Raw genomic sequence first — 23,908 nt, 5'->3', positions numbered from 1 at the left:
AGAATATCCTGGGACAAGAGATTCAGGTTTCAACATTAGCTCTGGTTGTTCCTGACCTACGATCCAGTTTGTCATCGGTCTTGATAGGAACCAACACATTGGACATTCTTTATGAACGTTATGTTGATCTAGATATTCCAAGACCTCAGCTACTGCCATATGGTTACAGAGTAGTCCTTAAGACTCTTGAGATCCGTCAGAAGAAAAGTGCTGAACCTAGCAGTAGAGTAGCAAGGCTGCACAGTAAAGAGCCTCAGATGATCCCTGCTGGTCAGTCAAGAGTCCTAAAAGGCAGAATAAGGTGCAGTGTCAACAGCATCAATGCACAGGTGACCGGTGAGCTGCCTAAACTGTTTCCCTTACCTGGGGGCATTTTAATTCAGAATGGATTGGTAAATTTTCCATCCTCCATCATACCTGTGATCCTAACAAATGAGTCAGATCATGACATCGTTCTTACCCCAAGAAGTGTGATAGCTGAGGTAAATTCCATTCAGAGTGTTAAAGCCCTTAAACCTCAGGCATCTGAAGATCCATCGAAACAAGGCCACAAGATAAACCTCGAGTTTGACTTTGGGGACTCCTTGGTTCCTGAAGGGTGGAAACGGCGCATAACTGAAAAGCTCAATTCTATGCCGGGCATATTTGCCCAGCATGATCTTGACTTTGGACGCACTGATAAAGTAAAACATCACATAAAGCTTAGTGATGAGACACCAGTTAAGCATAGGCCTAGACCTATACATCCACAAGATATTGAAGCTGTGAGAAAACATTTGCAGGAACTTCTTGAAGCTGAAGTAATCCGTGAGTCAGAATCACCCTTTTCTTCACCAATTGTAGTTGTCAAAAAAAAAGAATGGTGATGTCAGACTCTGCATAGATTACAGGAAGCTCAATCTTCAAACAGTGAAGGACTCCTACGCTTTGCCCAATCTAGAAGAATCATTCTCCGCATTGACTGGTTCAAAGTGGTTCTCAGTTCTGGACCTCAAGTCTGGGTATTACCAGATTGAGATGGAGGAAGCTGACAAGTACAATACAGCATTTGTCTGCCCGTTAGGATTCTTCGAGTTCAACAGAATGCCACAAGGGGTCACTAACGCCCCAAGCACGTTCCAAAGGCTCATGGAGCGCTGCATGGGTGAGTTGGGCAAGTCTTAGTTTTCCTTGATGATTTAATAATTTTTTCTTCGACCCTTGAAGAACATGAGGAAAGACTGCTGCGTGTGCTTAACCGTTTGACGGAATTCGGCCTAAAACTTTCACCAGAGAAGTGTAAATTCTTCCAGACCTCGGTCAAGTATTTAGGTCATATTGTGTCCAGCAAGGGAGTTGAAACAGACCCAGAAAAGACATCCGCCTTAAAAACCTGGCCAAAACCAAACAATCTGAAAGAACTCAGATCTTTTTTGGGATTCTGTGGTTATTACCGCAGATTCATAAAGGATTTTTCCAAAATTATGAGACCTCTCAATGAGCTCACAGCTGGATACCCACCTCTACGGAAGCATAACAGATTGAAAGCAGACCCAGGGAAGTATCACAATCCCAAAGAGTATTTTGGAGATAGATGGACCACAACTTGCCAAACAGCCTTTGACACTATAATTGAAAAACTAACAACTGCTCCCATTCTTGGATTCGCTGATGCCAAGATGCCGTATATTCTACATACAGATGCGAGCACAATAGGTTTGGGTGCTGCCCTTTATCAGGAGCAAGAGGGTATCAAGCGTGTAATTGCCTATGCGAGCCGCGGGTTGTCTAAATGTGAACAGAACATGTGTCTAAATGTGGACAGTGTAGCCTAGTGGTTAAGGTACTGAACTAGTAATCTGAAGGTTGCCGGTTCAAGCCTCACCTTGGTGCCACTGTTGGGCCCTTGAGCAAGGCCCTTAACCCTCAATTGCTTAGATTGTATACTGTCACAGTACTGTAAGTCGCTTTGGATAAAAGCGTCTGCTAAATGCTGAAAATGTAAATGTAATGTAAGCTAGATACCCAGCTCATAAGCTGGAGTTCCTTAAGTGGGCAGTGACTGAAAAGTTCCAAGACTACCTGTATGGTAGCTCATTCCTTGTAGTCACTGATAGCAACCCCCTCACGTACCTACCACGTACCTCAGCCAAACTTGATGCCACGAGTTGCTTTGACAGGTGGCTATCCTCATTGTCCACATTCAACTTTCAATTGAAGTACAGAGCTGGAAAACAAAATCAAGATGCGGATGGCTTGTCCAGGCGACCTAACCACACACTGACAGATGATTTAGCCTCACAAAAAGAAATGGAGAGGATACAACAATTTGCACAAAGACACTTGATTGAATCTGTAAGTCATGAATCAATAGCTGAAAACACGGTCAAAGCAATCTGTGAGAAACACCTGATCCATTCGGTAATAGACTCTGAGCAGGAAATGTCATCTCCTGGTATTCCTTTGGTCACGTCACTTGCTCTTCATCCAAAATCTATACCAGAGAGCTTTGAGATTGAAAGCCAGCTAGATGGACCTCCAGTCATTCCCCACTTCACACCAGATGACTTACGAGAAAAGCAAAGAGCTGATGCTTGTATCCGTGAGGTAATCATCCAGATGGAGTCCGGAGAGAGACCACCTCCCTCGGTCAGACAAGAAATCCCCGAGTTTCACCTACTAGTACGTGAGTGGAACAAGTTAGAACTGAAAGATGGCATCCTATATAGGAGGAGACAAGATGGACCATGCACTACTTACCAACTCGTGTTGCCAGAAGAGTTCAGAGCTGTAGTCTTGAAGAACCTGCACGATGATATGGGGCACATGGGTGTGGAACGCACCCTAGATCTTGCGCGGTCCAGGTTCTATTGGCTTAGACTATATGCAGATGTGGAGAGGAAGATCAAAATGTGTGATCGCTGCATAAGGAGAAAGGCTCTTCCAGAGAAAGCTGCACCATTAGTGAACATTAAAGCTACACGACCTCTGGAACTTCTGTGCATCGATTTCCTCACCTTAGAACCAGACTCAAGAAACACAAAAGATATCCTTGTAATCACTGACTTCTTCACAAAATATGCTGTCGCCATCCCTACAGCTAACCAGAAGGCCGTAACAGTTGCAAAGTGTTTGTGGGACCATTTTATTGTTCATTACGGAATACCAGAAAAGATCCATAGTGATCAAGGTCCAGACTTTGAGTCTCGCCTTATCAAGGAGCTTTGTGAACTTGTCGGTATCCAGAAGACCAGGACAACCCCCTACCATCCAAGAGGAAACCCTGTTGAACGATTTAACAGGACATTGTTAAACATGCTCGGTACCTTGGAAAATCATAAAAAGAGTCACTGGCGTAACTTCGTTAAACCCCTAGTTCATGCTTACAATTACACTAAAAATGAGGTAACTAAGTTTTCACCATACGAACTTATGTTTGGGAGGCAGCCAAGACTTCCTGTTGACCTAGCCTTTGGCCTGCCAGTCAAGTGTCAACAACAGTCACATTCAGGATATGTCAAGACACTAAGGTCAACCCTTGAAGCAAGCTACAAAGTAGCAATGGAGAATGCAAAGAGCTCGGCACACCGTAACAAAGTACGGTTTGACAAGCATGTTGTTGCCTCTTCTCTGAGTAAAGGTGACAGAGTCTTAGTTAGAAATGTCCGCCTTAGAGGTAAGCATAAGCTAGCAGACAAATGGGAGTTGGACGTACATGTGGTTGTGGGCCAGTCTGGGACTCTTCCTGTATATACTGTACAGCCCGAATCTGGGAAAGGACCAGTGAGGACACTTCATCGGGACCTTCTCCTTCCATGTGGATTCCTTGGTTCTACTCCAGTTGAAAATGATGGCAGTGAAACAACCAGCAAACCAACCACTCGCCTCACTTTCAAGAAGCGTTGCTTAGCTGAGTCTGACAAACAAGAGTCATTGTCTGAATCGGAGGAAAGTGACCTGGATGTTCCCCATCATTCCAGAAGGATTATTCTGGAGACTTCCAAGATCAAGGAGGTGCCCAGGACTATAATTATTCCTTCCGGTAGTGTAGATCAAGAACCTGGTACACTGTCTGTAGCTATTGAAGGAGATCCCCTTCGGGTAATTACAACAATTCCTGAAAATGTTCCAGCGAGAACCAGAGAGATGGACTTACCTGAAAGGATCACGGTTAGACACTCACCTTTTGGAAATGCTACAGAAGACTCCATTGATGTGAGAACAGCCGGAAGCATGCCTGAAAGGGAAAACCCTGAATATGTACCTGAAGAGGATCCTGTTACTCACTTACCTGCAACATGTGGTACAGATGAGTCATTGATGACTGAGACGAAAGAAAACATACCTAAAAAAAGGACAAATGAATACTTACTGGATGATGGACATGATGGAATATTGCCTGCTGACGGTGTTGATGAAAGACATCAAAGTGAAGAATTCCCTGTGGAAGAAACAATGCAAAGAAATGATGTACATGATGATGTAACTGAACCAGAAACTTGTATACGAACATCTTCTAGAAACAGAGAACCTGCAAAAAGACTTACTTACCATACCCTAGGAAATCAATTAGTCACTGTAGTTAAATCCCTGTTGCAAAGTTTAAGCACCGTGATCTCAGATGCACTAACAGAACCAGAACTCCATGAAGTGAGGGTAGTGTGACTGATACGCCAATGCACAGGGACGTGCATAGGGTATCGGGGGGAGGATGTAACCCACGTAAAGTAAGGTTATATTACAAATTCCAAAATTTTTAAATAGTCACTAATAAGTTAAGAATGTTAACTAGTTATGTTTAAAAAACTTGTGGGATAAATTAAGATTTTTAAAATGTTAAAAACATTCCACTTAATGCATATTAGAAAAAGGTACTGTCTCTTTAAGACAGCCCTGCAGCTTAGGAAAAAAAAAAACACACAGCCACAGGCGGTGAGTGCACAGACCGGAGCAGAGAGAAGAGGGAAGACATTTCGTCAGAGCTGCAAGATTTAGCCCGTTTCTTGCAAATAGTTAATTAAAAGTTCTAAAAAATCAGCTCTACAGGTGTTCACCACTCCAGTACCCAATTAGGGTGACAAATTCCCTGTTTTCCAGTGAAACAAGCTGGTTTTGGTCAGGTTTTTTCCTTTTCTGAACTTTAGTCTCTCTTGCTGCTCGTGTTACAACCGAGTGTGAGCGAACCAGACATCAGATGGCGAGCCAACTAGAGGATATTGTGCCTGTTAAGCTAACTTGAACCTGTTCCTCCTGTACGGTAGGATCTGGATCGAATTGAGTTTTTGGAGTAATTGAGTTGTTTTTGGAGTTGAATGGAACATTTTTGATGTATATATACCTGATCTGAAAGAAAAAAAGGAACATATATTTTGAAGAGAAAGAGGATCTTATTTTTCCAACTGTTCCTACATATTTTTTTGCCTCAGAACATTTAAGGTCACAATTTTTCTAAGAACATTGAGTGATTCTGAATAGACTGAGTCAAGGATCTTATTTTTTTTTTATTATTTTGTATATTGGTCTAAAGAGTTAGTGTTCATTTTCATACGGACTCTACTAATGTTAAGGTGTTTGGTAAATTGATATTGCATGGTATTGGTACTTTGAAGCTCCAAAGAGTAAGGGAAGTCAACCAAAAATTGTATTTTATTGTTTATTCCTTTGAAATCACAAAACTGTTAACCAATTCTTTTTCTTTGTAAAGAGGGATTCTGTGAAACCTAGAAAGAGAAAAAAATAAGTTAATTCATAACACTTCACCTAAGTAGAAGGAAAATATAATAGTAAATTGATAACATAAATGTACTTACCTTACTACTCCGTATACTGAGTAAAATTTGCAGTCCCGCTAAATAAACAATAAAGTTAATTAGGAAATACAACAAAATATATATATATATATCCCAACCTATAATTGATAATTGGACTAGTACATCTTGAATAAGACTTTATAACAATTATAAATATATATATTTAAATATATAATTAGGTGTCATTTTTTCTTTTCCTTGAGAACTAAATATTAAATTAACGACATTTTGTGGTTGTCTCTGATCATTTGTAATTGCACCACTCCCCCTACGAATCTAGAACTGGTCCAATAACACAACTCCTCCTACACAGGTGTTACACAAGTCTTATTTTGCCTTCCTTTCTTCCCTCTCGCGGCAGGCTGGCTACCTCTGCATGCTTTCTGTATATGACCGACTTTATCACATTTGTGGCATTTGGCAGTTTTAAAGTAGCATTCACTTGGGCTATGATTTTTTCCTTTGCATCTATAGCACGCTGTCTGCGCTGATGGAGAAGGCTTTTGTCTTTTATCTACCTTGTGCACAGAAGAGGTAGACTGTGCCTCGCTTTGTCTCAGCTGCCGCGTGTCACGGTGGGCTGCTTCCATGTTAAGCGCGAGCTCCAGGGCTCTGCACATCCGTGGAAAGCAACTTGCGTTGACACGCTTCATCACGAATTCCACTGACAAACCCGTCTCGCAGAGCCTCGTCCAGCCTATCCCCGAAGTCACATCTTGCAGCTAGCTGTTTCAGATCAGCAGCAAACTGAGCTACCGTTGCATCGTTCCTCTGCACACATCGTCGGAATCTGAATCGCTCGGCTATGACCAGTGGTTTAGGTTCATAGTAATTTGACAGAATCTCCACGATTTCATCAAAAGTCTTATCCCTAGGTTTGAGAGGTAGAACTAAATTTCGTAGCAGTCCGTATGTAGAAGCACCAACAGAGCTTAGCAGAGTAGCTACCTGTTTTTCATCCTCGACTTCGTGTGCTTCAAAAAAAAGTTCCATTCGCTCGATGTAAGCTGTCCAATGTTCGTTTTCTGGATTAAACTCGTCCGGTTTGGCGAAGTTGGCCATCTTCACTGCTCACTACAGTCACTTTTTTAACTCGTCGCCAATTATGTGGTGTATTAATGACGAGACGGCTGCACGCATTTAACCACATTTACTGAAGCACTTGCATAAACAATATTACAACATGCCAACCGGGGCTCGTGTTCTGGCGCGTCTCCTCTGGACATGCGCATATCACATAGAACATATAAAACTACGGAAAGCCCATAAGCTCAATATACCACAGTCACGCTATCTGCACTTAAAGTTTTACTGCGCGTTTAAACAGTATTTTACGGTAGCCGAAGCGTTAATGACAGTAGAGCTGCTGTTTACAGATTAATAAACAAAATCTACCGTATTCTGATACACGAAATCCACTACATTAAACACAAGCATTTATTCTGTTATTAATGAAATACATTACAGATGTTTTTACTGTGAGGAAAGTGTCTATTTGGTTGTGTACAGACCGCTACATAATGCGGTCCGCTAATGTATCCCATAATGCAACTGGAGCTGCATAGGCAATTGAAGCGGAATAAAAAACAAGAAAGATAGCGGAAAACGGAGTCCTCTGTTCACAAGTGTAAGTAAGATAAATAAAATAAAAAATTTTAAAGACAAATAAATAACAAAAAGACGATAAATATCCTAAATTTTGGCGAGTGGGGTTTGTAATGAGTCTGTAACTATGGTGATATTACGTCATCACGTCCCCACGTCATCACTTGACGTTGGTAAGATGTACTTTTTTACCGGCCGAGTAGTGCATACTTCCTCCAGTCTAGTACAGACTCTGTAAGCATGCGATGCCGGACGCAGCCCGTGACTTAATTGTCGCATAGGACAGACGTCACTCCCCGAGACGCAAAAAGAAAGCAAAAATATATCTTTTTACTAAGGAAAATGACAAAAATAGTAACGCACAGTAACTTGGATAAGTAACTTTAATCTGATTACTGGATTGGAAATAGTAATGAAAAATGTGGTCAGATTAGAGTAACGCGTTAGTAAGTAATGCGTTACTGACATCAGTGGTTCTTGGGTATTGACAGTAAAAGAAGTGTTTTAAAACATCTCTGCTACAGTGTGCACATAAAGGTTTGTTCAGAAACAAACAGAGCCTGTTACAAATTGAAGGCTGCATAATTGTGAATTCTCTGCCTTCAGTTTCTGGCACAGGTGTGTGGCAGCCGAAATAGCTTAGTTGGGAGCGCGTTAGACTGAAGATCTAAAGGTCCCTGGTTTGGTCCCGGGTTTCGGCAGTAAAAGGGCTGTTTTAAAACATCTATTCAGCTCGCATCTCAGCATGTCTGCAAGATATCTCACAATGGATGTCGGCTCATCATCTAAAACTTAATCCCAGCAAGACAGAGATGTTGCTCATTCCTGGAGATCCGTCTCCAACCCAGGACCTAGTAATTTCTCTGGATGACTCCCAGATCAGACCATCTGATAAGGTAAGAAGTCTTGGTGTTGTCCTTGATAACCAGCTGACATTCTCTCCTCATATAGCCAACATGACCAGAGCGTGTCGGTTCCTCCTGTACAACATCAGGAAGATTCGTCCATTTCTCTCCAGGGAAGCTACCCAGATTCTGGTGCAATCACTTGTAATCTCGCAGTTGGACTACTGCAAGTCCCTTCTGGCTGGAGCTCCCATGTCCACGATTAAACCCTTACAGCTCATTCAAAATGCAGCTGCACCTCTGGTTTTTAACCAACCCAAACACTGCCACATCACCTCACTGCTACGTTCTCTTCACTGGCTTCCTGTAGCTGCACGCATTCAGTTTAAAACACTGACGCTCGCCTACAAAGCCAAAAATGGACCAGCCCCAAGCTACCTTCGTGGCCTAATCAAACCACGCTCTGTACCACGCAACCTCTGAGCCTCTAGTCTTGCTCGACTTGAGCCCCCATCCAGGACTACAGGAAGACAAGCATCAAGGCTGTTCTCTGTTCTAGCGCCGAAGTGGTGGAATGAACTTCCTCTGTCTGTCCGAACATCTGAGTCTCTTGCTGTCTTTAAAAAACGATTAAAAACCCACCTTTTTACTAAACACTTACGCTGACTTGTACTTATTTACTAACATTTTGTTCCATTCTTTTCCATTTCAAAAAAAAAAAAAAAAAAACCTTTTAACAGGTTTTAGCAGATTTGTGTTCTTTGACTGTTGTTTACCTAAACTTGAGAAATGAAATGTTCACTATAGAAGCACTTCTGTAAGTCGCTCTGGATAAGAGCGTCTGCTAAATGCTGAAAATGTAAATGTAAATCTATTCTGAACATACAGGCTGCCTCAGTAACACATAGCCCCTACTCTGAACCGGGTTTAGGTTGTAAAAGGCTTCCTCGGTAACGATTAGAGTTCCCTTGTTCGTTCCCGGGTTTGGGCAGGAAAAAGGCTGCTTTTAAACTTCCCTATGCTGCGATTATTGGTTTGATCTGTAGCACACAGAGCCCAAACAAAAGCTAAAGTTAGTAGTTTGAAATGCACTGCCTTCTTATTCTTTTTTGCAGTCTTAATTGAATGCAGGTGATGATTCTACATGCCTGTAAAACAACTCTTGAAATACTTGGAGAAAAAAGATGCTGTTTTAAAGGGCAACACTAGGACCAGATTTAGCTGCACTTTTACAGACATGACATCTAGTGGTCACATCTGGTACACTGTAGCATCATACATTCGTTTCAGTGAGGACAGCTGTATTTCTACTACAACATGGGTAAAATACAGCAACAATAAATCATGGTTCTCAGCTGAACTCAGACAGCTTTGGAGGGAAAAGGAGGAAGCATTCAGGACTGGAGATAGAGTTCTCTACAAAGAGGCCAAATACAAGCTGGAGAAAGGTATCAGATCAGCAAAAAAAGGAACACTCAGAAAAGATGAAAAGCTAGATTGCTGCTAACGACCCAACTTCAGTCTGGAGGGGCCTCAAAGAGATCACAAACTACAAGGTGCGAAAGATCCCCCTTCTCCTGAATGACGGTCAACTGACCAACGACCTGAATGAGTTCTACTGCAGATTTGAACTCACTAAAGACAATTCTCAGCCTTTCTCAGCTAATCCTTCATCCTCTTCCTCCACCCTGGCTCTCTCACCTCTGTCCCCGGCTCTTTTAACCATTAACGAGCGGAACGTTAACAGACTCTTTAAGAAACAAAAGGTGAAAAAAGCTCCTGGGCCAGACGGAATCTCTCCATCCACCCTCAAGCACAGTTGCAAACAACTAGCACCAACTTTCACTCATATCTTCAACAAATCACTAGAACTTTGCTCTGTCTTAACTGAATGCAGGTGATGATGCTACATGGCTGTAAAACAACTCTTGAAAAAACTGGAGAAAAAAAAATGCTCTTTTAAATGGCAACACAAAAACCAGATTTAGCTCCAATTTTACAGGCATGACATCTAGTGGTCACATTTGGTACTACATGTACAATTCTTTCAAATAGTTGGCAGGCATCTGTTCTATATAGATAGAAAGCTTAACAGACTGCTCGTAAGATGTCAAAGGGTGGCAGTAACATAAACAATGGTCTAAGAGGTTCCATTGATATTTGAGCTGAGATCACTAAAGTCACAATTGAATGCACTCAGCTGAGCAAAGACACAAGTCACACACTGCTGCACAAAGAAAGTTATAATACTGTAGCTGTTATAAAGTAAGCCAAGCTGGGCAGTGTGTTCTTTAATTATGAACATTCCACTCAGATGGATTTGTTTAGTTTGTTTGGTAGAAAATGAAATGAAAATCAAGTTGACAAGATGGAAAACATGAATTAAACCTAGAGGTCTAATAATGCAATACAATGTTATAGAAAATGTTATAAAACATTGAGCTTTCAGAACAAGCTTTAGTGTGGTTCCATGGTGTAGTGGTTAGCACTCTGGACTCTGAATCCAGTAAGCCGAGTTCAAGTCTCGGTGGAACCTGAGATCATCTTTCTTTGCCTAGTGGGATTTACCATCACAGCCTTCTTGAAATGTCTGTCAGTATTTCGTTTTTGTATGCTTAGTTTACCACTCCAGTCACTGTAGTGGAAATAATGCATGTTTATCTCTATTATTAAAACTTGGTGTTTAAATGGTAGAAAAATGTAACAAAAATCTTTCAAGGCATATCAAGTAAAATGTCTGCATGATTTCATTGATACATTTTTCCTTCTCTGATCAAGAAAAAGTACTTTTTGCTACCAGCGCTAGTCAACGTGGAAAATCAAGTTTCAATGGATACTGTTTGGTGTAATTGACAATGTAAGTGTTGGCATGCCAACTGTTTTAAACCATCACCTCTCCAGTGTGCACATAAAGGTTTGTTTAGAAACAAACAGAGCATGTTAAAATTTAAAGGCTGCTGTATTGTGAATGCTCTGCCTTCAGTTTCAGAGACTGTCATGTGGCTGCCGAAATAGCTCAGTTGGGAGAGCGTTAGACTGAAGATCTAAAGGTCCCTGGTTCGATCCTGGGTTTCTGCAGGAAAAAGTCCTGTTTTAAAACATTCATTGTATACTCTGAACATACAGCCTTCCTCAATAACACCCAGACCCTGCTCTGAACCTGGGTTTAGGTTGTTAAAGGCTTCCTCAGTAAAGCTTAGAGGTTCCTGGTTAGGTTCCTTGGTTTGGGTTGGATAATCGATTGTCAATGGATAATGTTTGGTGTAATTGACAATGTAAGTGTTGGCATGCCAGCTGTTTTAAACCATCACCTCTCCAGTGTGCACATAAAGGTTTCTTTAGAAACAAACAGAGCATGTTAAAATTTAAAGGCTGCTGAATTGTGAATGCTCTGCCTTCAGTTTTAGAGACTAGCGCACGGCTGCCGAAATAGCTCAGTTGGGAGAGCGTTAGACTGAAGATCTAAAGGTCGCTGGTTCAATCCCGGTTTTCGGCAGGAAAAAATACTGTTTTAAAACATTCATTGTATACTCTGAACATACAGCCTGCCTCAGTAACACCCAGACCCTGCTCTGAACCTGGGTTTAGGTTGTTAAAGGCTTCCTCAGTAAAGCTTAGAGGTCCCTTGTTCGTTCCCGGGTTTTGGAGGAAAAGAGCTGCCTTGAAACATCCCTAAGCTTCGCTTATCGGTTTGCTCTGTAGCACACAGAGCCCAAGCAAAAGCTAAAGTCAGTAGTTTGAAATGCACTGCCGTCTCTTTTTTTTTTTGTCTTTTGCAGTCTTAACTGAATGCAAGTGATGATGCTACATGGCTGTAAACAACTCTTGAAATAATTGGAGAAAAATAATAGTTTCAAAGAGAAACGCAAAGAGCAGATTTAGCTCCACTTTTACAGGCATGACATCTAGTGGTCACATTTGGTACTTCATGTACAATTCTTTCATACAGTTGGCAGGCATCTGTTTGATGGATTTAGAAAGCTTAACAGACTGCTTCTAAGATGTCTAATAGACGGCAGTAAAAGAAACAATGGTCTAAGAGGTTCCATTGATATTTGAGCTGAGATCACTAAAGTCACAATTGAATGCACTCAGCTGAGCAAAGACACAAGTCACACACTGCTGCACAAAGAAAGTTATAATACTGTAGCTGTTATGAAGTAAGCCAAGCTGGGCAGTGTGTTCTTTAATTATGAACATTCCACTCAGATGGATTTGTTTGGTTTGATAGAAAATGAAATGAAAATGAAGTTGACAAGATGGAAAACATGAATTAAACCTAGAGGTCTAATAATGCAATACAATGTTATAGAAAATGTTATAAACATTGAGCTTTCAGAACAAGATTTTGTGTGGTTCCATGGTGTAATGGTTAGCACTCTGGACTCTGAATCCAGTAATCTGAGTTCAAGTCCCGGTGGAACCTGAGGTCATCTTTCTTTGCCTAGTGGGATTTACCATCACAGCCTTCTTGAAATGTCTGTCAGTATTTCGTTTTTGTATGCTTAGTTTACCACTCCAGCCACTGTAGTGGAAATAATGCATGTTTATCTCTATTATTAAAACTTGGTGTTTAAATGGTAGAAAAAAGTAACCAAAATCTTTCAAGGCATATCAAGTAAAATGTCTGCATGATTTCATTGATAAATTTTTCCTTCTCTGATCAAGAAAAAGTACTTTTTGCTACCAGCGCTAGTCAACGTGGAAAATCAAGTTTCAATGGATACTGTTTGGTGTAATTGACAATGTGTGTTGGCATGCCAACTGTTTTAAACTATCACCTCTCCAGTGTGCACATAAAGGTTTGTTTAGAAACAAACAGAGCATGTTAAAATTTAAAGATCCCGGGTTTCGGCAGGAAAAAGTCCTGTTTTAAAACATTCATTGTATACTCTGAACATACAGCCTGCCTCAATAACACCCAGACCCTGCTCTGAACCTGGGTTTAGGTTGTTAAAGGCTTCCTCAGTAAAGCTTAGAGGTTGCTGGTTAGGTTCCTGGGTTTGTGTTGGATAATCGATTATCAATGGATAATGTTTGGTGTAATTGACAATGTAAGTGTTGGCATGCCAGCTGTTTTAAACCATCACCTCTCCAGTGTGCACATAAAGGTTTCTTTAGAAACAAACAGAGCATGTTAAAATTTAAAGACTGCTGAATTGTGAATGCTCTGCCTTCAGTTTCAGAGACTGTCACATGGCTGCCGAAATAGCTCAGTTGGGAGAGCGTTAGACTGAAGATCTAAAGGTCCCTGGTTCGATCCCGGGTTTCGGCAGGAAAAAGTCCTATTTTAAAACATTCATTGTATACTCTGAACATACAGCCTGCCTCAATAACACCCAGACCCTGCTCTGAACCTGGGTTTAGGTTGTTAAAGGCTTCCTCAGTAAAGCTTAGAGGTTCCTGGTTAGGTTCCTGGGTTTGGGTTGGATAATCGATTATCAATGGATAATGTTTGGTGTAATTGACAATGTAAGTGTTGGATGCCAAAATGACCTAGTTGGGAGAGCGTCAGACTAAATATTTAAATGACTCTAATACATTTTGGGGTTGTGGCAGTGAATGGATTTTTGTTTTTAAACACTTTCTTTGTCCTTACTGCACCTATAAGTTTAGTAAGACACACACAGGGCCCCATCACACATTTTTTATCCAACTGTTTCTGTGCAGAAATAGTTCAGTGGGGAGCAGAACAGACTGAAAAGGGTAAACGTTTGTTCTTGGGTATTGACAGTAAAAGAAGTGTTTTAAAGCATCTCTGCTCCAGTGTGCACATAAAGGTTTGTTCAGAAACAGAGTCTGTTAAAAGATGAAGGCTGCTGAACTGTGAATGCTCTGCCTTCAGTTTCTGAGACTGGTGTGCGGCTGCCGAAATAGCTCAGTTGAGAATGCGTTAGACTGAAGTTACCTGGTTCGATCCTGGGTTTTGGCAGTAAAAAAGCTGTTTTAAAAAAACTCTTGTCTACTCTGAACATACAGGCTGCCGAAGTAACACCTAGCCCTTGCTCCGAACCAGGGTTTAGGTTGTGAAAGGCTTCCTTAGTAATGATTAGAGGTCCCTTGTTCGTTCCCGGGTTTTGGAGGAAAAGAGCTGCCTTGAAACATCCCTAAGCTGCGCTTATCGGTTTGCTCTGTAGCACACAGAGCCCAAGCAAAAGCTAAAGTCAGTAGTTTGAAATGCACTGCCGTCTCTTTTTTTTTTTTGTCTTTTGCAGTCTTAACTGAATGCAAGTGATGATGCTACATGGCTGTAAACAACTCTTGAAATAATTGGAGAAAAATAATACTGTTTCAAAGAGAAACGCAAAGAGCAGATTTAGCTCCACTTTTACAGGCATGACATCTAGTGGTCACATTTGGTACTTCATGTACAATTCTTTCATACAGTTGGCAGGCATCTGTTTTATGGATTTAGAAAGCTTAACAGACTGCTTCTAAGATGTCTAATAGACGGCAGTAAAAGAAACAATGGTCTAAGAGGTTCCATTGATATTTGAGCTGAGATCACTGTAGTCACAAGTGAATGCACTCAGCTGAGCAAAGACACACACTGCTGCACAAAGAAAGTTATAATACTGTAGCTATTATGAAGTAAGCCAAGCTGGGCAGTGTGTTCTTTAATTATGAACATTCCACTCAGATGGATTTGTTTGGTTTGATAGAAAATGAAATGAAAATCAAGTTGACAAGATGGAAAACATGAATTAAACCTAGAGGTCTAATAATTGCAATACAATGTTATAGAAAATGTTATAAACATTGAGCTTTCAGAACAAGCCTTTGTGTGGTTCCATGGTGTAATGGTTAGCACTCTGGACTCTGAATCCAGTAATCCGAGTTCAAGTCTCGGTGGAACCTGAGATCATCTTTCTTTGCCTAGTGGGATTTACCATCACAGCCTTCTTGAAATGTCTGTCAGTATTTCGTTTTTGTATGCTTAGTTTACCACTCCAGCCACTGTAGTGGAAATAATGCATGTTTATCTCTATTATTAAAACTTGGTGTTTAAATGGTAGAAAAATGTAACCAAAATCTTTCAAGGCATATCAAGTAAAATGTCTGCATGATTTCATTGATAAATTTTTCCTTCTCTGATCAAGAAAAAGTACTTTTTGCTACCAGCGCTAGTCAACGTGGAAAATCGAGTTTCAATGGATACTGTTTGGTGTAATTGACAATGTAAGTATTGGCATGCCAGCTGTTTTAAACCATCACCTCTCCAGTGTGCACATAAAGGTTTGTTTAGAAACAAACAGAGCATGTTAAAATTTAAAGGCTGCTGAATTGTGAATGCTCTGCCTTCAGTTTCAGAAAATAGCACATGGCTGCCGAAATAGCTCAGTTGGGAGAGCGTTAGACTGAAGATCTAAAGGTCCCTGGTTCAATCCCGGGTTTCAGCAGGAAAAAGTCCTGTTTTAAAACATTCATTGTATACTCTGAACATACAGCCTGCCTCAATAACACCCAGACCCTGCTCTGAACCTGGGTTTAGGTTGTTAAAGGCTTCCTCAGTAAAGCTTAGAGGTTGCTGGTTAGGTTCCTGGGTTTGGGTTGGATAATCGATTATCAATGGATAATGTTTGGTGTAATTGACAATGTAAGTGTTGGCATGCCAGCTGTTTTAAACCATCACCTCTCCAGTGTGCACATAAAGGTTTCTTTAGAAACAAACAGAGCATGTTAAAATTTAAAGGCTGCTGAATTGTGAATGCTCTGCCTTCAGTTTCAGAGACTGTCACGTGGCTGCCGAAATAGCTCAGTTGGGAGAGCGTTAGACTGAAGATCTAAAGGTCCCTGGTTCGATCCCGGGTTTCGGCAGGAAAAAGTCCTATTTTAAAACATTCATTGTATACTGTGAACATACAGGTGCTGGTCATAAAATTAGAATATCATGAAAAATTTCCATTCAAAAAGTGAAACTTGTATATTATATTCATTCATTACACACAGACTGATATATTTCAAATGTTTATTTCTTTTAATGTTGATGATTATAACTGACAACTAATGAAAACCCCAAATTCAGTATCTCAGAAAATTAGAATATTACTTAAGACCAATACAAAAAAAAGGATTTTTAGAAATGTTGGCCAGCTGAAAAGTAGGAACATAAAAAGTATGAGCATGTACAGCACTCAATACTTAGTAGTGATGGGAATTTCGGCTCCTTTTAGAGAGCCGGTTCTTTTGGCTCGGCTCACTAAAAAGAGCCGGCTCTTTCGGCTCCCAAGTGGCTCCTTAGATTTTTTTTGCCTAAATTAATTTATTACCAAATTACATGTAAAATGAATTACTAATGTAAAAAAACATTGTATTAAATGTTTATTATTTAAATTGCTTTATTTATATACTCAACATGGAACAGAGTGCTCCAACAATAAATTATAAAATACAAAAACAAAGACCCATCTCAATTAGTCAAAAAGGTCTGATTGTGTATATTATTTGTACATTTGCATCTAGAGTGGGGCGGCACGGTGGCTAAGTGGTTAACACTGTCGCCCCATGGCAAGAAGGTCCTGGGTTCGATCCCCAGGTGAAGAGCCCGGGTCCTTTCTGTGTGGTTTGCATGTCTTTCTCGTGTCCGCGTGGGTTTCCTGCGGGTGCTCCGGTTTCCTCCCACAGTCCAAAGACATGCAAGTGAGGTGAATGTTCCTGTCATGAATGTAACCAAAGTGTAAAACGTGACGTTAAAATCCTAATAAACAAAACAAAATAAACAAGCATCTAGAGTGAAACACAACATCTATGGAGCTCAAACGCTGCCATAAGTATTTGAATCTGAATTTTATAAATTTGAAATATTTCAATCTGAATTTTATAAATTTGAAATATTTAATGGCGTAATTTATAAATTTGAATTTTAACAATGCTTTTTTGTGATTTGAACTTGTGAGGTGGTGAAATTTGCTGTTGAAAAAATTTCATTTCAAAATTACAACTTGCAATTTTCAGATTTAAAAAATTCAGATAAAAAAAATTCAGATCTCTCAGATTCAAATCTCAGAAATACGAATTCAAGCTTGAGGTGAAACATCCGGGTATCCCAGGAAAAGTAAACTTTCCAGAGCGATCGAACGCAGCATTTAACCAATCACAGCGCTGCCTCACCTGCGTTCATGTCTGTGGAGGAGAAATGAATCCCAATGAGGTAAGTGCATCCAAAGTTCTTCAGATCCACACAGTCAGCTAATTATTTATAGTTCTGGTAAATACTCAACGCGCTTTACGGCAAGTTTTATATTTTGCGTTATGTAACGCTGGTGGCGTGATAACGCGCGGGGTAAGGGTAGTTAGCGTTAGCTAGCTTGTTGGTAGTGGTTAGCTAAGAGTTTTGCTTGGCATGAGCTGGTCTGAGTTTAGGAAGGCATGGATATTCCGTTGTCATTTACCTAACACACCTGGTTCGACTCATCTGGTCAGCTGAGGTTGACACTCATCTCTACAGAGCTGTGGTCTGCTAGGAACTATTTAAATGTAAGATTTGACTTTCATTCGAGAGTCGACTGTTAGGAATTACTGTGTTTAAATGACATGGTAATTAAAACTTGTTTGTTCTTGTTTTCTGTTTAGCAACTAACCTTACTTTTGGATCATATTTGGGGGAGGCTTCGCTCGCGTCTGGAGCGTGTCCTTGACAGGATGCCTTTGGATTTAGACTATATGGAATTTGTCTGTGCTCAAGAACTAGTTTTCCTCACTGCCATCTGCCCTCAGATCAACATACCCCATAACATATTGGAAGCTTTAACGGAGCTAAATACTGCAATTAACATGGCAAAGCAACAGAATGAGACGCACATGGTGGTTGCACAGCTGGAACAAGGGTGTCTTGGACGACCAAAAGTAGTCATCAGTCAAGAATACCTGACCAGTTTACTTGACATGAATTTGCCTATCTCATGCGTTGCTGGTCTGTTAGGAGTGTCAGAAAGGACTGTTCATAGGCGTATGACAGAGTACAATCTCTTAGTTAGGGCACACTACAGTACTCTCTCGGATGAAGAGCTGGACACACTGGTGTCTGATATTACATCCAGAATGCCACACTCTGGCTATAGGATGGTGAAGGGCATCTTGGCGGCTGAAGGGCACAGAGTACAGTATGACCGTGTTAGAGCATCGCTTCATCGCGTTGACACACTCGGAGTCTTGTCCAGGATGACAGAGATGGGTTGCGTTGTCCGAAGAAGATATTCAGTTCCAGGCCCCAAGTCAATGATGCACATTGATACTAATCATAAACTAATTAGGTATGTGTCATTCTATGTTCCTATTAAAATTATTTATGTTACCTATTAAACAGTTTTTGTCTCATATTAGGTTCAACATTGTCGTGTTTGGTGGAGTGGATGGCTTCTCAAGAAAGGTGATTTTATGAATAATTGTTTCTTTAATTGCAGTACCTTTTAAATCTTGCAGTTTATCTTTCTTTCTCTTTTTGGTTGGTGAAAAGTAGCATCAACGCCTTGTCGTAATGTGATACCTATGTATTTTGTAAAATGTTTTAAATTATTTTATTGCAATTGTTTTGTTTGCTATATCATACTGTTAAGAAACCTGGACTTCTTTTTTATATTATATAGATAATGTACCTGGGAGCTGCCACGAACAACCTGCAACCTCCTCAACTGCACTGACCTTCTTCCAGGAGTCAGTGGACAGATTTGGATTCCCTCTTAGGTATTTTACAATACTCTATAAAATGTGCACATAATGACTTGGGTTAATTACATTGTGATAAGCTTTTTCATTTTGTTCCAGTAACTGTTGAGCATATTGTAATAATATTTTAAATATTTTTTTAAAACACACTTTTAATTATAAATCAGCTTAAAGTATTAAACATACATTCATTTTTTCATCATTTCAGCCAAACTCATGATTTTGCCATTGCTAGTGCTTTGCTTAGTAGCTACAGGAATATGTAGTATTAAGTTAATAATTGTAACATTCACAAATTGTAATATATTCTGCAACATTCTAGAGTAAGGGCGGATCAGGGAGTTGAGAATGTCCAGATAGCACGCTTCATGTTCACAGTCCGTGGAACTGGGAGGAGCAGTTTCATTTCTGGAAAAAGTGTCCACAACCAGCGGTGCGTAACCCAGTTGTCACTATGGCCCCAGGGGGCTGATGTCCAACATACTTTGATGATTGTCCTGCTCTTAATGCAACAATTAATTATTTTAGTTGATTAACAAATGACATGCTTTTACCTGCGTTTTGGCCCTAACCCAACTTTTTATGTTTATTCAGGAATTATAACATGCTTTCTATAAATAATTATTTCAAAACAAGACCATTTCATATAGTAAATAGAATCTGCTACAGCAGTCTTTACTGTCATGTGATAAAGTCTGATGTGTAGTACTTTTACTTTTAAGTATCGAGAGATTATGGCGAGATGTATGGACTGCAGTGACCAGCGTGTACTATGATGTCCTCCACTATCTTGAGGAAGGCAACTATCTTGACATTGCAGACCAAACACATCTTTTCTGTTGCCATTACACCTTTGTACCAAGACTTCAAGATGACCTGGACATTTTTCGAGATGGCTGGGACAACCACCCCTTAAGAACAGAAGGCAACATGACTCCGAACCAGCTGTGGGCAATAGGACATGTTTATCAGCCAGTTCAGGAGCCCCAAAATGAGGAGGTACCAACTGTTTCAACTTAAAATGGTTGTATTATTTTGTGTGTGTATGTAACAGCCTGCAAACAAATTAGTAAGGTATTTTTAGACAGTTTAATAGCTGTTTATTCAAATTTTAGCTAATGATTTATAAATGAGCAACACTATTTTAATAGATGTTAATTAAAGATTTAAGATAATGGGTTTGTCATCCAGAGCCTTTGACCTAGGTATGTTACCCATCACATATCCTTATTTACTCTAATCCACTTGGAAGTTTTGGTCACAGTGTTTCAACACTGACCCTGGATTACCCGGCCCTGTATTTTTTTATTTTGTGTATTTTTTTCCTCTAACGCACCTCTTTCACCTAAGGGAGGGTTTGTTAATGAACTTATTTGGTGGTTTGGGTGTACTGGGAGCAGGGAAAACACTAACATGCAGGGCATGGGGTACTCCAGGACCAGGGTTTGGAACCCCTGGTTTAAGCCACAAGTACCATAAGAAATTTCAAACTGTTGGTTGGTACGATGCATTTCCTTGATAAGTGAACTTTTGCGCTTTTTTTAAATCTAGGTGTTGGACATCCCAGAGATTGATTGGGAGAGCAGTGGGTTACCTCACATTAGAAATGCTGGAATTCATGTTCCTGCAACAGGCTGTCCACTTACAGCAGAGCAGTTTACAGCACTCAGAGACTTCATTGACCCCAGAGCAACATCACTGTCACGTGTTGTTGATATCTATATGGCTGCCGTGCAGTTCTGCCAGGCTCTTTTGGAGTGAATTTGCTGAATGCATTTTGGAGGATGATGGGGTGATAGCAAGAAAACTGCCACAGTGGATTGTTTTCCAATGGAAAACAGTGGAAATGTTAAGACACTATTTCCTTAAACATTTAAGTTTGTTTTATCAATGTCTGCTAAAACTAGTACAGTTTGCTTATAGGGAGTACAAATATGTCCCCATAAAAAAAGGCATTCATAATTCTGTAGACATAAAATTTTATTTCTAACTCACAATTTTAAGTAGAACACTTACAAATAAAAGATTTTACATCCTTCCAAAATTGTCACTCGTGTCCAATGTTTTGTTAAATGAAAGTAAGTGTGTATGGTTACAAAAAGGGTTTTTGCATGACAGTATTGATAACCATCTTTAAAGAAAAATACTTCTCTGCAGTTGTCACGGTGGGGCTAAGGACTAAACAAAGACAAGACAAAGGGGGCGGACACACACGCAGAGATGTAGGGCAAGATATTTATTAATGAACTAAACAAGGGAATGACAAGAGTATGGAACATGAACTAGGTACACGGACTGGGAACACAGACTGGGAACACGGACTGGGAATATAAACTAGGGATACAGACTAAACATAGGTTAGGAACATAGGCTAAACATAAGCTAGGAACATTGGCTAAACACAGGCTAGGAACACTGGCTAAACACAGGCTAGGAACACTGGCTAAACACAGGCTAGGAACACAAACTAAACATAAGCTAGGAACACTGGCTAAACGCAGGCTAGGAACACTGGCTAAACGCAGGCTAGGAACACTGGCTAAACGCAGGCTAGGAACACTGGCTAAACGCAGGCTAGGAACACTGGCTAAACGCAGGCTAGGAACACTGGCTAAACGCAGGCTAGGAACACTGGCTAAACGCAGGCTAGGAACACTGGCTAAACACAGGCTAGGAACACTGGCTAAACACAGGCTAGGAACACTGGCTAAACACAGGCTAGGAACACTGGCTAAACACAGGCTAGGAACACTGGCTAAACACAGGCTAGGAACACTGGCTAAACACAGGCTAGGAACACTGGCTAAACACAGGCTAGGAACACAAACTAGGAACTGACTACAAACAAGTGCCAGAAACATAGAGCAAACCAGAGTCAAAAGAAACCAAAGTAATCACCTAGGAAGTCCAACACAAACAAGTCAAAAATAACCACCATAAACCAAAATAACCCCTGCCAGCCTGTTCCTCAGCTGTCCTTTTTAAACTGGTCCCTGATTAGGAACAGCTGGGGCTGATTGCTCAGGGGGACCAATCAGGAGTGAGGCATGGCAGGAGTGAGTGTGCTCACAGAGAAGAGGGGCGTGGCACATATAAGCACACCAAGGCTAGCAGTGTGACAGATGCCCCTCCCAAAGGCACTACACCTGGAGTGCCTAAAAAAAACAAAAACAAGGAGGTCCTGGGCCCTGCGGGGTAAATTTGAAGTCATTAAAAATGTCCTCAGGCAGGCATGACAAAAGTTCAGATGCGCCGTCGGTGGGTGCTGATAAAGAACCAGGAGCACCCTCTGGGGGTGCTGACTTGACAGGAGCGCCTTTGGAGACAGGAGTGCCATCAGGGGGCACCGACTCGGGAACAAGAGCGCCATCGGAGGGCGCCAACTCGGGAACAGAAGCACCATCAAAGGACTCCAACTTTGGAACAGGAGCGCCATCAGGGGGCGCCAACTCAGGAACAGGAGTGCCGTCGGAGGACACCAACTCAGGAACAGAAGTGCCGTCGGAGGACACCAACTCAGGAACAGGAGTGCCGTCGGAGGACACCAACTCAGGAACAGGAGTGCCATCAGGGGGCACCAACTCAGGAACAGAAATCAACTGCGGTGAGCCTGGCGAAGAGGCTTCGGGAGTCAGCTGCGGTGAGCCTGGCGAAGAGGCTTCGGGAGTCAGCTGCGGTGAGCCTGGCGAAGAGGCTTCGGGAGTCAGCTGCGGTGAGCCTGGCGAAGAGGCTTCGGGAGTCAGCTGCGGTGAGCCTGGCGAAGAGGCTTCGGGAGTCAGCTGCGGTGAGCCTGGCGAAGAGGCTTCGGGAGTCAGCTGCGGTGAGCCTGGCGAAGAGGCTTCGGGAGTCAGCTGCGGTGAGCCTGGCGAAGAGGCTTCGGGAGTCAGCTGCGGTGAGCCTGGCGAAGAGGCTTCGGGAGTCAGCTGCGGTGAGCCTGGCGAAGAGGCTTCGGGAGTCAGCTGCGGTGAGCCTGGCGAAGAGGCTTCGGGAGTCAGCTGCGGTGAGCCTGGCGAAGAGGCTTCGGGAGTCAGCTGCGGTGAGCCTGGCGAAGAGGCTTCGGGAGTCAGCTGCGGTGAGCCTGGCGAAGAGGCTTCGGGAGTCAGCTGCGGTGAGCCTGGCGAAGAGGCTTCGGGAGTCAGCTGCGGTGAGCCTGGCGAAGAGGCTTCGGGAGTCAGCTGCGGTGAGCCTGGCGAAGAGGCTTCGGGAGTCAGCTGCGGTGAGCCTGGCGAAGAGGCTTCGGGAGTCAGCTGCGGTGAGCCTGGCGAAGAGGCTTCGGGAGTCAGCTGCGGTGAGCCTGGCGAAGAGGCTTCGGGAGTCAGCTGCGGTGAGCCTGGCGAAGAGGCTTCGGGAGTCAGCTGCGGTGAGCCTGGCGAAGAGGCTTCGGGAGTCAGCTGCGGTGAGCCTGGCGAAGAGGCTTCGGGAGTCAGCTGCGGTGAGCCTGGCGAAGAGGCTTCGGGAGTCAGCTGCGGTGAGCCTGGCGAAGAGGCTTCGGGAGTCAGCTGCGGTGAGCCTGGCGAAGAGGCTTCGGGAGTCAGCTGCGGTGAGCCTGGCGAAGAGGCTTCGGGAGTCAGCTGCGGTGAGCCTGGCGAAGAGGCTTCGGGAGTCAGCTGCAAAAACACTGGAGAAACGTCATTAATCAGCTGCACAAATCCTTGAGAATCTCCTTGATTCAGCTGTGAGGACTCTGGAGTGGTGTCCAAAGTCACTTGCGAAAACACTGGAGAAACGTCAGTCAGCTGCGAGGACCCTGGAGAGGCGTCCAAAGTCAGCTGCGAAAACACTAGAGAAACATCACTCAGCTGTGAGGACCCTGGAGAGGCGTCCGAAGTCAGCTGCGAAAATCCTTGAGAAACTCCTTGAAACAGCTGTGAGGACTCTGGAAAGGCATCCGAAGTTAACTGCGAAAACACTGGAGAAACGTCATTAATCAACTGCACACATCCTTGAGAAACTCCTAAATTAAGCATTGAGGACCCTGGAGAGGCGTCCGAAGTCACTTGCGAA

General features: G+C 42.1%; 9 non-coding genes across 9 annotated transcripts; all 9 read left to right on the top strand.

Moving 5' to 3' along the window:
• Positions 1 to 8,022: 8,022 nt before the first annotated feature.
• trnaf-gaa (transfer RNA phenylalanine (anticodon GAA)) lies at positions 8,023 to 8,095 on the top strand. Its single transcript has one exon. It is a non-coding gene; the product is annotated as a tRNA-Phe (tRNA).
• Positions 8,096 to 10,703: 2,608 nt separating this feature from the next.
• On the top strand, positions 10,704 to 10,775 carry trnaq-cug (transfer RNA glutamine (anticodon CUG)). The gene has a single exon. It is a non-coding gene; the product is annotated as a tRNA-Gln (tRNA).
• A 469-nt stretch (positions 10,776 to 11,244) lies between these two features.
• trnaf-gaa (transfer RNA phenylalanine (anticodon GAA)) lies at positions 11,245 to 11,317 on the top strand. The gene has a single exon. It is a non-coding gene; the product is annotated as a tRNA-Phe (tRNA).
• Positions 11,318 to 11,662: 345 nt separating this feature from the next.
• Positions 11,663 to 11,735, top strand: trnaf-gaa (transfer RNA phenylalanine (anticodon GAA)). Its single transcript has one exon. It is a non-coding gene; the product is annotated as a tRNA-Phe (tRNA).
• An 858-nt stretch (positions 11,736 to 12,593) lies between these two features.
• Positions 12,594 to 12,665, top strand: trnaq-cug (transfer RNA glutamine (anticodon CUG)). The gene has a single exon. It is a non-coding gene; the product is annotated as a tRNA-Gln (tRNA).
• Positions 12,666 to 13,441: 776 nt separating this feature from the next.
• On the top strand, positions 13,442 to 13,514 carry trnaf-gaa (transfer RNA phenylalanine (anticodon GAA)). The gene has a single exon. It is a non-coding gene; the product is annotated as a tRNA-Phe (tRNA).
• Positions 13,515 to 15,025: 1,511 nt separating this feature from the next.
• Positions 15,026 to 15,097, top strand: trnaq-cug (transfer RNA glutamine (anticodon CUG)). Its single transcript has one exon. It is a non-coding gene; the product is annotated as a tRNA-Gln (tRNA).
• A 469-nt stretch (positions 15,098 to 15,566) lies between these two features.
• On the top strand, positions 15,567 to 15,639 carry trnaf-gaa (transfer RNA phenylalanine (anticodon GAA)). Its single transcript has one exon. It is a non-coding gene; the product is annotated as a tRNA-Phe (tRNA).
• A 345-nt stretch (positions 15,640 to 15,984) lies between these two features.
• Positions 15,985 to 16,057, top strand: trnaf-gaa (transfer RNA phenylalanine (anticodon GAA)). Its single transcript has one exon. It is a non-coding gene; the product is annotated as a tRNA-Phe (tRNA).
• The last annotated feature ends 7,851 nt before the right edge of the window (positions 16,058 to 23,908 follow it).

Source organism: Trichomycterus rosablanca, chromosome 15, assembly GCF_030014385.1.
Source record: "Trichomycterus rosablanca isolate fTriRos1 chromosome 15, fTriRos1.hap1, whole genome shotgun sequence".
Taxonomy (NCBI): domain Eukaryota; kingdom Metazoa; phylum Chordata; class Actinopteri; order Siluriformes; family Trichomycteridae; genus Trichomycterus; species Trichomycterus rosablanca.
Note: the sequence above shows the minus strand (reverse complement) of the source record. Positions and strands in the feature narration are given on the sequence as shown.